The following is a 12,970-nucleotide window of genomic DNA, read 5'->3' as shown; positions in this document are numbered from 1 at the left end:
GTTGAGCAGTGCTGGGCTCTTAGATTTGAGTTTGGAGCTGGCAGGTGGATACCAGAGGACTAGTTGGCCTTGGTGAAAGTGCACAGAATTGCTGAGAGCCCATCATTAAAGGTTAAACAGCTCGTGTTCTTATGTGGATTTTCCCTTCAAGCTCTTTAGTTTCTCAATACTTGTTACGTTTTTAAAAGCCGTAGAGAGGAAAGGTCTGAAAATCTGTTTTCTAAGTTGTTATTTTCAACTGATCTAGTCAGGATTCTGCCTTTATACGTAGGCATGCAGTAAACAGCTCTTAAAAACACCGTAATATAAGCACATTGAGGGAAAGCCAAACTTCAAATAAGAAAGGAGTGGTTAAATGCTTGGACTCGGTCGTATTTCAGCAGTTCTACTTTGCAACTTACTGTCAAGTTAATATCAAATTATTATTAAGTTAATAATGCCGAAGTAGGTTGCCAGTTGATTTCTTTGCTATGAAATTAAATCAGGTTGACTGTACTCAAGTTACCGTTTTCAGATTAAGGGGCTGGAAGGAGGGCGGCAGCGGGGAGAAGTAACCCTTGTGCTGCTGGGCCTGCGGGCCTGGCCCTGCGAAACTTCGGGGGGTTCTTCTGGCTGCTACAAACAAAGCCATCCTTCGAATGATTTCACAGTGAAACCAGTGACTTCTGAGGCATTTTATTACCTAGTGATGTTCTGATTAAGAAAATGGGCAGCAGGATATGAAATCACAGAATCGGAGAAGGGATTGGAAGGGGCCCTAAAGCCCACCCAGTGCCCCCAGCCCCATCCAGCCTGGCCTTGGGCAACACAAAGCTGACAGTAATTGCATTAAGTCCAGCTGCTGGATTTCAAGAAATGACTGGAGATGGGCGATTGTGGTCAAATGGATGTGGTTTTAGAAGCCTTTCGATGGACTGGCAATGGCCCCACTCATCCTGGGGAAGAGAAGGCCCCGGGGAGAGCTGCCAGTGGCCTGCCAGGGCCTGCAGGGGGGGCAGGAAAGCTGGGGAGGGACTCTTGGTCAGGGCTGGGGGGACAGGACGAGGGGCACCGGCTGGAGCCTGGCAGGGGGGAGGCTTCGGGGAGGCGTTGGGAAGAAATTCTTCCCTCTGAGGGCGCTGAGGCCCTGGCCCAGGCTGCCCAGAGGAGCTGGGGGTGCCCCAGCCCTGGCGGTGCCCAAGGCCAGGCTGGGTGGGGCTGGGGGGACGTGTCTGTGCCCATGGGATGATCTTTAAGGTCCCGTCCAACCCAAACAATTCTGTGATTCTGTGACCCAGAGGTGTTTTCTGTCAGTGATCTTGAGGTAGTGTCACTGTTTCTCGTTGCTAATGACCTGGCACACAGAGCTTGGGCAGGTGGAGGAGCCTGGTCAGCTCTCGTGCTGAGATGAGCCCACCGAGGGCAGGTGTATTCAGTCGTAGAGGAGCTTCTCATTGCCTGGTGCCTTGGGCCTGATGCTTTTTGGTTTGATTTAAACCGTATTCAAGCAAGAAAATAAAGCAGACATGAAGCAAAGCTGCTGGAGGGAAGAGCTGCAAGCCACGCTTACAGAATGGGGGTGAGATGGAGGAAGGGGAGAGCTGCATTATGAGTAGCAGTGCTGGAAGGGATTAAAAGGTCAGTGGTGGGCAATGCAGGATCGGGTAAACACTAGGGTTGATGCTCTAGCAAAAATGAAGGAAAAAAAAAGACATGCATTTCCTTCAAATTTTTGAGCAAGAAAATACTTAGAAGAGAACAAATGTGTGTTTGGTACTTGTGACTTTCATGCAGGAAGACTGGGTATGATTTCCATTTCAACATCTTGAAATAGCTCTTGGATGAGTTGTAGAGGAACAGAAGAAACACAAAAATAGTCTGAGGATCAGAGAAAACACTGCGCACAGGAGCTTACAGCTAAGTCTGTTTAGCTTTTCAGAGAGAGCACTTGACTGCAGTAACATCACCGAGAGAAAATGCCAGGCGCTGAGTGTGTCCTCATGCATCTGAGGAAGGCGTACCTAAAATCACTGTTTTGAAAGGGAAATCAGGCGGTTCAGATGGGAAGTGAGGCACGGTTTTATTAGGGAGGTGGGCTGCTCATTGTAATGAATAATCGAAGGAAAACGTGCAACTTCTGTCTCTATAAATTTCCATATTTGATAGCTTTTTTTTCATTTAAAAATTATACATAGAGGTTATGTTCTTGTCAAGTACATTAGGTTCAGTTTGTGGGTTACTGGGAGATATTTAATGGTATGTGGTAGGTGGGAGATGAATTTCAGTGAAGCTGCGATCTCTTCGGGCCTTTAAATTGATGCATCTGCGAACACATCTTTTCTGGGCAGAAAGAATTGTAGGAAGGCACCAGGCACTGTTAAACCATGGCCGTATTACAGAGAGGTCGTGTTAAGAGGCGATGCGGTTTGCTAATTGAAACATTACTTTTTACCTAATGGGCCAACCTTTGCATTAAAATTACCATCTCATTCTAGTTAAAACATCTCCGTACAGGATGGCACCTCGTAAGGGCGGTCTTGGGCTCACGGCTCAAATTAACGGTGAACTGAAGACAAGCCCTAAAATGCTGCAGAGCACATCATAACTATTGGAGTAGAATTGTGCTGCTGAGAGTTCAGGGTAAAAATATTGCATTTATTTATAACGGGGAATCTCTAAGGGCTGTAAAATACGTGTGGAGGCCTGGGTTGTTTTGAAGTTGCTGATGCTCACGGGGCTATGGGTGGTGACTGGTGATCTGAATTCAGGATCAGGCTTTTTTGAAATGCAGCCACCTGCAAAATTGCTGCTTACAAACCAGCTGTAAACTTTCTTCTTCCCCAAAGTGATCTCATCCTTGGTGTTTACCTCTGGCTGTCGCGCCTTCGGAAAATAAGCTAGACAAACTCGTAGCGATGGAGTCTGAAGTGCGTGTTAGCACCAGCTAAAGTGATGCAACAAGAAAACTGGAAAGCACGTGAGCAGCAAGACAAAGACTCTCTTTAAATCTGCTGGCTCCAGGCAATGTATTACAGTATCTGGGTGTTTCCAGATGATTTGTTCTGGTCATTGAACCCAAGCTCCACCAAGGTACTGGTAGGGACCCCGTTCAGAGCAGTTTTCAGAAAATGTAATGCGTGCATTGATCAGTCTTTGCACGCGAAACCTTTTTCTGCCAGTTCTGCCTTGCAATCAAAGTTGCTGATTTGAGAGATATTTGAAGTGATCTTAGAATCCTTTAGATGTATTGTCAAGGAATTCAGTGCTAAATAAATTATAGGAAAGATGAGATCCCAGCAAGCATTTTGATAACATAAGAATGCTTAATGGTTTTAACCTGTTTTCTGAACAGAGGGACAAGTTTGATCAAAGAAAAATAATTGGGTTCAGTGGCTTCTTGATGCCAAAATTATCAAGAACTGAAAATAAGCAGCTCAGGTAAGAGAGCCAGGGCTTTGGGAAGAGCCTACCTACTAGAAGAGCCGGGGTGGGAGGCTGTGAAGGTACAAGCTGGCAGATCTGCCTTGTGTTTCTGTATTTACCCACAGGGATCTGCTGTAGAAGACGTCTGGCAGGCTAGTGGAGCTTGGATAGTTACTTTTCATTTTGCTTTGTTTTTTTTTAATCCAGTAAAGAGATCATTCAGGCATTGGTTTCAAAGGCCTTTGTGGCACTGTAAAGAAGAGCTGAGCTCCTCGAAAGCTGGTCTGCTTCGCTCTCTGGGGAAAAACAGAGCTGAGGAGGTGGAAAGCTGATCATCACGGGTAGGTGGCTGTGTGTGAGTAGCCTTGGAATAAGCACAAGTGCAAATTGTTGTGTGCTTCCCTCCCAACCCTTCCCATCTCCTGCAAGCAATGTTTCCTGCAATTCCTGCCCACGATCGCTCCTCAGGTAGGGATTTAGGAGCTTGTTTCCACACTTGATTCTCACTCAGGGGAAGAAATGTTGAATTTCCCAACATTTCAGTGTTGCCTGGAGCAGTAGCAAGTAGATTGGGCGGTCTGGTGCCGATGGAGCTTGCAGGGAGGAAAGGTGAGGCTGGAAACGAGCAGGGGAGCATACAGACATGGTGGTGCTCAGAGCTGTTTCCTCAGAGGCATTTTAGCTGTGTACTTTTTGCACGGGGAGCTGAGACAAATATTTCTTGGGGCATAAACATAAGATGAAGTGGGAAGCTGAAATACAAAGGGCACGTTTGGTCGCAGCAGCGTGAAGGTGGAGCTGGGAGAACAGAGCTGTGGCGTACGGCGCTACCCGGACCTGGGTGCATGGGGGGAAGCTGATAAAGGCTGTGCTGGCACCAAATTAACTGGGCTCTACAGATGTTTGGAAGCAGATTATTGGGCAGCAGCACACAGTGCTGCTTCTTCTGTAGCTGAGCACTACGGCATGCAAGGAGCGAGTCACCCCTGCTGTAAAGGGCTGTGCAAAATCCCTTCCTTGGAAGGCAGGTCCAGTTTCGAGGGCAGGATTGGGCTGCTTCAAAAGCAGGAGTGTGCTAAATTAATTCTTCTGGAATGGGCCCCGGTTTTACAAGCGGAGGAACTGAGGTCTGGAGAGAGTAGTTAAGTATTTGTCAGAAAAATATTTGCTCACCAATATCATGTGATGCCTAGGGCGTGTGTTTTCAGAGAATCTTTGCATCTTCACAGCACGTCGTATATTCAATACAAAGCTCTGCATTGACCGCAGATGCAATTGTCAGGTCTCAGCATCTGAATTGCAGATTTGGCCTCAAGTGTCCAGAAAAATGAGGATTACACATTTTAGTTAATCAACTAGAAAGAGCGCTAAGGCGAGCGTTGCAAAAGCTCTGTGGCAGAAGCTAGGAAAGACCAGTTCCTCGGGGCAGTGTTCATTCTAACGCGTAATAGCAAGACCATACTTGCTGCTCCTGCAGTTCCTTGTCAGCTGAACTGTGTGCCATCCAGTTTCTCCAGCAGCCAGGGCAACAGCCCTGCAGACAACGATTTTATTCACTCTTAAGGGTATTTTGGTCCCTGGACTGATTAAGATAGGTGTCTTTTTTTTTTTAAAGTGACTGAAATACCATTTCTAAAATATTATGTCGTGCCAGTTCTGGAATTTCTCTTTGTGTTGTTTGGCTTTGCAATCACAAGTGTTTATTCATGTTGAGCTTTATCTAATGAACTGGAAATAAGAAAAATCAGAAGTTATAATATAGAACTATGTTGATCCTTAGGACTTTAAATAGGAAGTACAGACCTCTGGCAGAAATAGTCAGTGTGAGGTTGGTACGACTTGTGTGAAGTGTTGGAAGGGACTCGCGCTCTTTGCTGTTTCTTACTATTTTAATTTATTTAATGCAGGAGGCTATCAAGTTTGGAACCATCCTGAGTTCTGGGTACTAAAGAACAAAGGACGCAAGGGGAACGCAAGGACCCTGCCTCTTGAGCTTGTGGGGAGGGAGCAGGGTGCCTGCTGTCAGCGTATGTAAAGGGCCTGAGTGGCAGAAGAAGATGACAAACTATTCTGTGTTTAATTGTGCAAATTAACGTGTAAAAGCTACAGTTTTCATAGGTCTGTGATCTGGCCATATTAGAGCTGATTTTTGTTAACGTAGTTAAAAGCATGTCTTCAACTTTGTTTAGCTTTGCCTAACCTTTCGGCCAAGTCCTCCAGCCAATTTTTGGATACAAAAGGTCTGGACCTTCTTCATGTCAGAGGAAGCAAACCAGTTCCAGTTGCTCAGAGCTGAAGCCCGGCAAAATACATCTTGGGTCAGACACCAAAAGCAGAAAAATACCTTGGACAATTAAAAAATTAAAATGCATTCAGGTTGCAATGTTGCTGATGCCAAGCAATGGGAAGTGGGAGGCAACCTTTGCTCAAGTTGTCCTTAGCAGCTCCACTTAGGGATATACAAATTTGTGGACATTTGTGAGCAATGCTCCTGTGCTTTTAATGCGTTGAAAGATGCACGTTCACTTTCTTTAGCCGGAGAAACTTGGGTACAAAAGTACAGTACTTGATGGAAATGTCATTCTTTGAAGTTAAATTCTGCTGTTCTGCTTGCCGGAGCATGTAAGAGAGATAGAAACCTAGGAAGACGTTCCGACGTTTCCTAGCATGGTTTTTTTGTTGCAGCCTCTGTATGACATTGCCCTTGACAGGCATCACAAAACGTTAAGAGATGCTGCACTGGCTAATCTAACGTTGCTAGCTGTAATGGGATTTCATTTAGCTCAGTCAAAATATCACAGCTGTGTGCAAGAGGAACAGTTTTATGGGAGTGTTTCAGATAGCATCTACCTTGTCCTTAACAAGTTTTTGAACTTAACTGTTTGTGTACGCACAAGTCCAAGCACGTGCTACCTCTTGGGATGGCCGTAGGCTTCTCTTCGTGCTTTTTCTACCTATCTGTCTATCTATTTATCTATCTATTGTATTATGTTAAACAGGGATCAAAAAGGGATTAAACATGAAAAAGATCTTTTTGCTTCTTAGAAAGGTAGTGCTTCTCCCTGTGTTGAAATTTGTAAGAGGTGTGTAAGATCTGGGGAGAAGTTTCCCAAGTGAAATCCTTGTCTCTGTTTTGAAGAACACTTGGTATTGAGTAGGACAGTGCGCGAAGGAAAACAGAAATAAATAGTGGGAAATACCACGCCACGAGGCAAGAATTAAGATTGCTTACGTTTTGTGGTTTGGAAATATTCTTTTGTAGTACGAGAACAGCAATGCGTCTCTGATCAAAGAAGCGAGAAAAATTCATGGCTGTTGGAAGAAACTGGGCTCAGGCCCCCAGCCAGGTTCCAGTTCATCTCCTGTCTCCAGATAAGCTTGGATAGCAAAGGTGGGCCAACTGCCCTTCATCTGCCTCTCTTCGCTGTCCATCTTCACTCATTAGCGATCCTACAACCGTGTAGGTCACAGACAATGGGTATGTGTAACACGGTCTCGTGTTGCCGAGGTTATTTTAGTCGGTTGAGGTAATCGTTTAAAATACACCCAAAAGCATCTGCGTAGGGATAAATGCAAATGTGTTCCCTCAATACCCATACAGAAGGTTGTTCCTGAAGGAAGCATCGAAGAAGAAAGATGACTTAAACCTATTTCACCGTGATTTGTGGAAAAACTAGGAAAAACAATGCGCAAACAGCAATTACTTGTGACCACTCGCTCCGAACGTCAGTTTTAATTTTAATCTTTTATAAGCCACTTGATTGTTGGATATCACAAAGAAGTGTAACCCTCTTGGAAGAAATCTAAGAGAATCCTGCTATTGAGTTAATTGGATACAATTTGAGTGTGTTTTTTATAAAGATTAAGTGATCTTTTGAACTATTTCAGGCTATACTTGAGAAACACACACCTGTGTCTGGCTTGCAGAGGATTTTCCTCATTAATTAAGAGCACTTTCCTTGTGTTATTACTTAATTGGGTGTCACAGGGAACCTGATGAGACAATGAAGCGGTCTTAAGTGCATACAAACTAAATGCGTGGTACTTCATGTACTGGAGTGTTACACGACATGACCCACAGCTAGTTATCATCTAATAGTGATAGTAATTGCTCAGGAAAAAAAAAACCATAGCCTGTTTGGTTCAGGATATTGTCAATTAAACACTTTTCTTTCCTGTCGGCAACTTTTCCCGTTTGTCAGACTTATATAAGAAGCTTTCCAAGTTAGGCAACGTGCGGTTCTGAAACGTCTAAACAATCTCGACTGCTGCCTTGAGTTTCGAAAGAGACGTGTGTGTCCCTGTGGTTCCAAGCTGGTAACTCTGAAGGTAGAATATTGTCTTCAGCTTTCAAAAACTTTGCCCAGGGAGGTGGTGGAGTCACTGTCCGTGGGGATGTTCAAGGCAAGGTTGGACGTGGTGCTTGGGGACATGGTTTGGTGGGTGACGTTGGTGGTAGGGGGTGGTTGGACCAGATGATCTTGGAGGGCTTTCCCAACCTTAATGATTCTGGGATATTTTTTTAATGCAGGACTTGATTTTTGTGTGTGTTTGTAGATAATTGCCAGGCAGGGCTGTAGTGGAAGGTGTCTGCCCTCATGGGGTGGAGGGAGCGATGCTTTAGCCCAAGGATCCATTTATTCCCTCCACCTTTCAGCTGCTGCGGCCACGTGGTTCTTGTCACCCCGTCTAAACCACAGCAATCCATTTTTATTCTCTTTCGCCAGAAAAAAATCAATAAGGTTCTCTTACTTGTGTCTGGGATTCATGTACCTTCACTGCTCTGCTTCTTCAGCCGCTTCCAGCTTTTTATCTTTCGGGAGGGTGGAAACGAGAGTAAAAGAAAGAACAACTCTTCCCCGTTTCATGTCTCTCCCTGATCAGCTTTCCCGAGCAGCAGGTAGGTGTGTAAATGACATGCATTATGGATGTAGCTGCTGTAGCCCGCAGAGCTCTGAACATCCAAGTGGAGTTAACCACTTTTAGTCTGCCCTAGACAGAAGAGCCACCGATGGTATTGGAAAAAACCAAAACCTTCACTTTTTAAGTGCTCATTAAGCCTTAGTACTAGATTCTTCCCTTTTCCTCACCTGATTTGTCCTCTCTCCTTGAGCACCAGGTCTACCCAAAAGCCTCGGAGAGACACCTGGGCTAACCTCATGCCTGTTGGCTGCTTCCCAGTAGTTTACCAGCTCTGCTTGGGAAGGTAGTCCTGAACAAAACTATTTAAAACTTAGCGGGGAGGAGCTGAGGAGCTTTCAAACCCTTCCATTGTGGAAAAACGTCTTGTTCAATGGGGTATTTCACTTGAAAGGAATATAAAAAAAAAAATGAGGCTAAAAAGGTTTTTCTGTCTTGGAAATGAACTCTTTGTCTGCTTGAGGTTATTTTTTAGATTTAAGATGAAGGGAGGCTTCATCAAGACAAGGTAAAGACAAAATCAGGGACCTGGACATGGCCTGTGTAGGACACAGAAGATGACTTTCTTGCGTGGCTTTGAACAAGAGCTGGAGCTTGCCTGGATGGTTGTTTCTCTTGCGCTGAAATGGAGTGATTGATATTTCCATCGCAGGGCTCTTTTTAGGCTGCTTAGATAAAACCTTTGAATGGAACAGTTGTACAGAAGAAAAGTCTTAAGTAGCTCTGGGTTCTGGCTTTGGTGCCACTTAAAAAAAAAAAAGAAAATAATTGGTGAGAGTTGAAGAACAAATTGTTTTCTGTAGTGAAGTCCTTTAGAGCATTACAGAGTACGTACAACCGACGGTAAGAAGTGGCAATGAAACTGTTTTCCATCTTCTTCATCTTGCTACTGTGGCTTTTGGTAATTCCAACAATCAACACTGAAGGAGTTCGATAGGGAGGAACTGAATAATTTCTTTTTCATCGTTCGTTGTCTTCACACGTTGCTTAAGTTTTCCTGTTGTAGTTTTGCATACAGACATGGTCTGTGTGATTGCCTTCTTGGTGGAGAAGGGGGATGGAGTTGGATTTTAACGTTTACTGTCCTATCTTAAGTGTGTGTGTGTTATATTTTGCCTTCCTTACGTTGGTTTCCCTCTATAATTATTTGGGTTATGAGGCTATTGAGTATCTGACACACTTAGGCCATAGGTGTGCTCCCTTCTACTTGCCCAATACACGACGGTGTCATCCCGGGGGACAAAGCAGGAGGTCTGGTTGTGCTGGGCTGCCTCCTCCCTTCCATCCCATATGGCCTTTCCCAGCGATTCACACATTTCCATGGGGCTCCCCACAGCTGTGTCCCTCTTCCCATGCCCCTTTGAGGGCTGCAGGCAGGGCAGAGTTATTCCTTTCCCTGGTGAAAAGCATCAGAGATGAAAAATGATTGCACGAATGCTTCTCTAATAACCTTGTCAGGGAGACTTGCCTGCTTCTATTTTTAGGATTATTGCATTTTACATGAGAAAGGGCTGCAGTAGCCATAATACGTTTTAAATATTGGATTTCTCTTAAAATTCCCTATTTATTTGGCAAAGGGGATCTTGGAGTCTCGCCTGCTTGGGGAGGAAGTGATTATTTTCGCCTGTCCTTCTTCACCGACTTTTTCAGACGTGTTCCGTGTGTCGGAGCTTGCTGTTTTGTCCCCTTCATCCATCCTACAGATTCAGAGGTACCTTCATCTGTGTCTCTGGATGGGGCTTTGTCTTCCTCTTCATTTAGAAAACGACGTTTTTTCCTAAAAACCATCTGTGCCCGTAGATTGTACCTGGGCATAAATGCAGAGCCTGCAGCTTGACGAAGCAGGTGTGTTCTGACTTGTAGGCATTTCCTTAGGCGACTGCTGCTGAGCCTTCAGAGTCTTGGTTCGTGCTTAAAAGCTGAAATTTGTTGTGCTGTGTCCTTGAAAATAGCCTGTGCCAGTGCGAGCACCTGGGTGCAGGTGCACAGCCTCGTTTTGTTGCATCCCAGAGCTTTCCCAATTCACCAAGGAGCCACCGAGGTACAATCGCACCATAAAGGTTTTTCCTGGGAAGGTTGCCAGGAGTTGTGTTACCTGAAAAGCTGACAGTGCACCTATTTATTGGTGAGATGATTAAATTGAGTAAAATTGATTTTTGTCGCTGATTTTAATCGTATTTGAGTTGAGGACTGCAGAGTGCTGGTGTAAAACACTGACTTTAAAACTTCTTTTTTTAAAGTTGTAGTCTGTTTTCCTAAAAGTTTATGCTCCCTGGTTGGTGTAGCCTTTCAAATATTAGCCATAAATTGCCCTTCCGTTGCAATCAGAACTGCTTTATTTCGCCTATTGCTTCTACTACAGTTACTTAAGCAATATAATAAATAATTTGAGCTTTTTGCACTATGGAAGAAGCAGAGGGTACATTTCAGCGATGATGTGTGCAAGTAACTGATGTCGGACTTCCCTCGGGAGCTGGAATTGGGTTTAATTCACGGAGGAATTCAGGTGATGGAGCTGCCTTCCATGAGGGATTCCTGAGGAACACGACAGAGGTCTCCTGAAGCAAGCTGCTACCTTAGCAGCACGTAGTGACTTGACAGAGACGTTTCAGGTAAGAGATGTTTTAGGCTTTCAAAGTGTTCGTGGGATAATATTTTCGGAAGATACCCTGTTGTGGTTCCGTATAGCTTCCTCGGAAACCCGTGGGGTGATTTGGTCGTGCCTCCGTGCTGTGAACAGGATTTTTCCTGTTTTCTTTTTTTACCAGGTGTTCCCAAACGCCCCCCGCTCGCTGCTTCATCCACTGCAGCTTTGCTTGTGCAAGAAGATCCCGTAAGCGGGGAGAGCCAGCACCTGCACACCCCAAACTGCTCGGGGTCCTCGGGTCCTGCAGGCCAAGCCTTTTCGCCCTCATCGCTGGGCAGATGGTATCGTCACTGCTTTTGTGGGTTTTGGACTGCTTCGGGAAACAAAGGGTACATGAAAGCGCCAGCCTGCCTCAGCTTGTTTGGTGCAGAAGATAAACATCAAGCTCGCTCAAATGAGAGTTATTTTCTTCTTTTTCTCCTCAGAGGTGTAAGCGCTCTCTTTGCACTTGGACTTTGCGCAGTAGTTATATATTTTTTTGCGTCCTTGAACGTTTACGTGCCCGTTTTAAGGTTTTTACACCAGGCTGTGAGCGGAGAGCTGAGCAGGACGGCGGTAGGATCGAGGTCAGGAATGCAGGGCTGCTGAAGAAAAGCTCCAGGCCTTGTTAGAAGGTATTTTTCTCAGCAATAACAACAACCACGGAAGGCAAGATAGTCAGGTGCCGTTTCGCTTTATTGACACCAGCGATTCCTGCGAGTATAAGCCGCCGAGCAGAAAGCAATTTCAGCATCTGTTTGAAATGCAGCGTGCGGCTCTGTTTGGCATGTGATTCATCCAGCCATCAAAACCCGGGCTGGGGATTTGTCTGGGCTGATGGCTCGTTTCCTCCTGACATTCCTCTGCACAGAGACGTGGTTGTTCCAGGAGATCCCTGAATGCGGCGCCGCTTCAGAGTTCCTGGGGGTTTTTAGGGTCCGGTTCTCTCATTTACACCAGGGCGGAGAAGGATGGGAATCGTAACGCTGGAAGCTTTTGTAGTCTGTGTACGCGTCCTGAAGAAGAATTAATTTTACGGGTTTTGTGGAAATTAAGGTCAGAGAGGAATATTAGATCATCGGGGCTAATTACGAGTTAATTAGATGACACAAATTCTGAGTAGCAAACCAAATACACACCTTCGGTCCTTACGGGCTAAACTGCATCTGAAATAAATGATGGGAGAGGAGAGGGTCAGGCCCCAGGACTGCTGTGACAGCTGAAGATGCACTTGAGCACAGCTTGTGCTGCAGAGGAAGAGGGAGAAGGATTCCTTGCTTCCTTCCTTCCTTCCTTCCTGGACTCAGTCTGATTTTCGGACTGATCCTGAGCGTGCTGGGCACAAGGCTCTGGGGGTGCCCAAGGTCACCCCACAGCTCTGTCCTCTTTGTGGGTGCCTTTTAAGTACCTGCAGAGTGCGGTTAGATGGTCCTCAGCTTCTTCCCGGCCAGACTGAGCAAGCCCAGCTCCCTCAACCTCTTTTCATGCCCTGAGCGTCCTGATGGGTTTTCTTCAGTCCGTTTAATGTCCTGGCAGCACGTGGGTGTCCCCCCGTGCTGCTGCTGCCTCACCAACCCCACATCAAGGGTGGTAATGGCTAGTTTTAAACCCATCTAGACACTTATCTCTGATTGTGCTGATTGCCTTAATACGTAAGTTGCAAATTTTTGTAGAGACGTGATGGGTGTCTCATAAAAAAAAATAGTGATGCAAAATAGAGTGACTTAGATTTACAGGTTTCCAGATCAGGAGGGACGGACATAGTTGTGGTTTTAACTGGAACAAGGGCTGAAAACATGGAAAATGGGAATGGAATAAGTTTGTTATTATTATTTTAATATTTAATACTCAAGTGAAGACACAATGCTTTGTCACTCCTAATAAACTTTCACTTGTCACTCCTAAGGAACTTTCTCAGCATCTACCTGCTTTCCCTCTCCTTTTTAAGGAAGTCCCAGAAAAAGAGAGTGAGCTGCTTCTGGCAGATGGGAAACGAGCGGAGACTTCCCCGGGGCTGCGTTT

The 12,970-nt window shown here is 45.3% G+C and overlaps 1 protein-coding gene across 3 annotated transcripts in view; it reads left to right on the top strand.

Moving 5' to 3' along the window:
* FAM168A (family with sequence similarity 168 member A) overlaps window positions 1–12,970 on the top strand; it is a 176,507-nt gene that overhangs the window by 16,479 nt on the left and 147,058 nt on the right. The window contains exon 1 of one of the 3 annotated variants that reach the window (XM_035570370.2): window positions 3,726–3,743. The exons of the other annotated variants lie outside the window; for them this stretch is intronic. The gene's annotated coding sequence lies outside the window, so the exon portion shown is untranslated. Of the gene's footprint in view, window positions 1–3,725; window positions 3,744–12,970 lie in introns of those variants that run through there. 3 annotated transcript variants of the gene reach the window in all.

Source organism: Cygnus atratus, chromosome 1 (genome assembly GCF_013377495.2).
Source record: "Cygnus atratus isolate AKBS03 ecotype Queensland, Australia chromosome 1, CAtr_DNAZoo_HiC_assembly, whole genome shotgun sequence".
NCBI lineage: Eukaryota > Metazoa > Chordata > Aves > Anseriformes > Anatidae > Cygnus > Cygnus atratus.
This window is presented reverse-complemented; position numbering and strand designations above follow the sequence as displayed.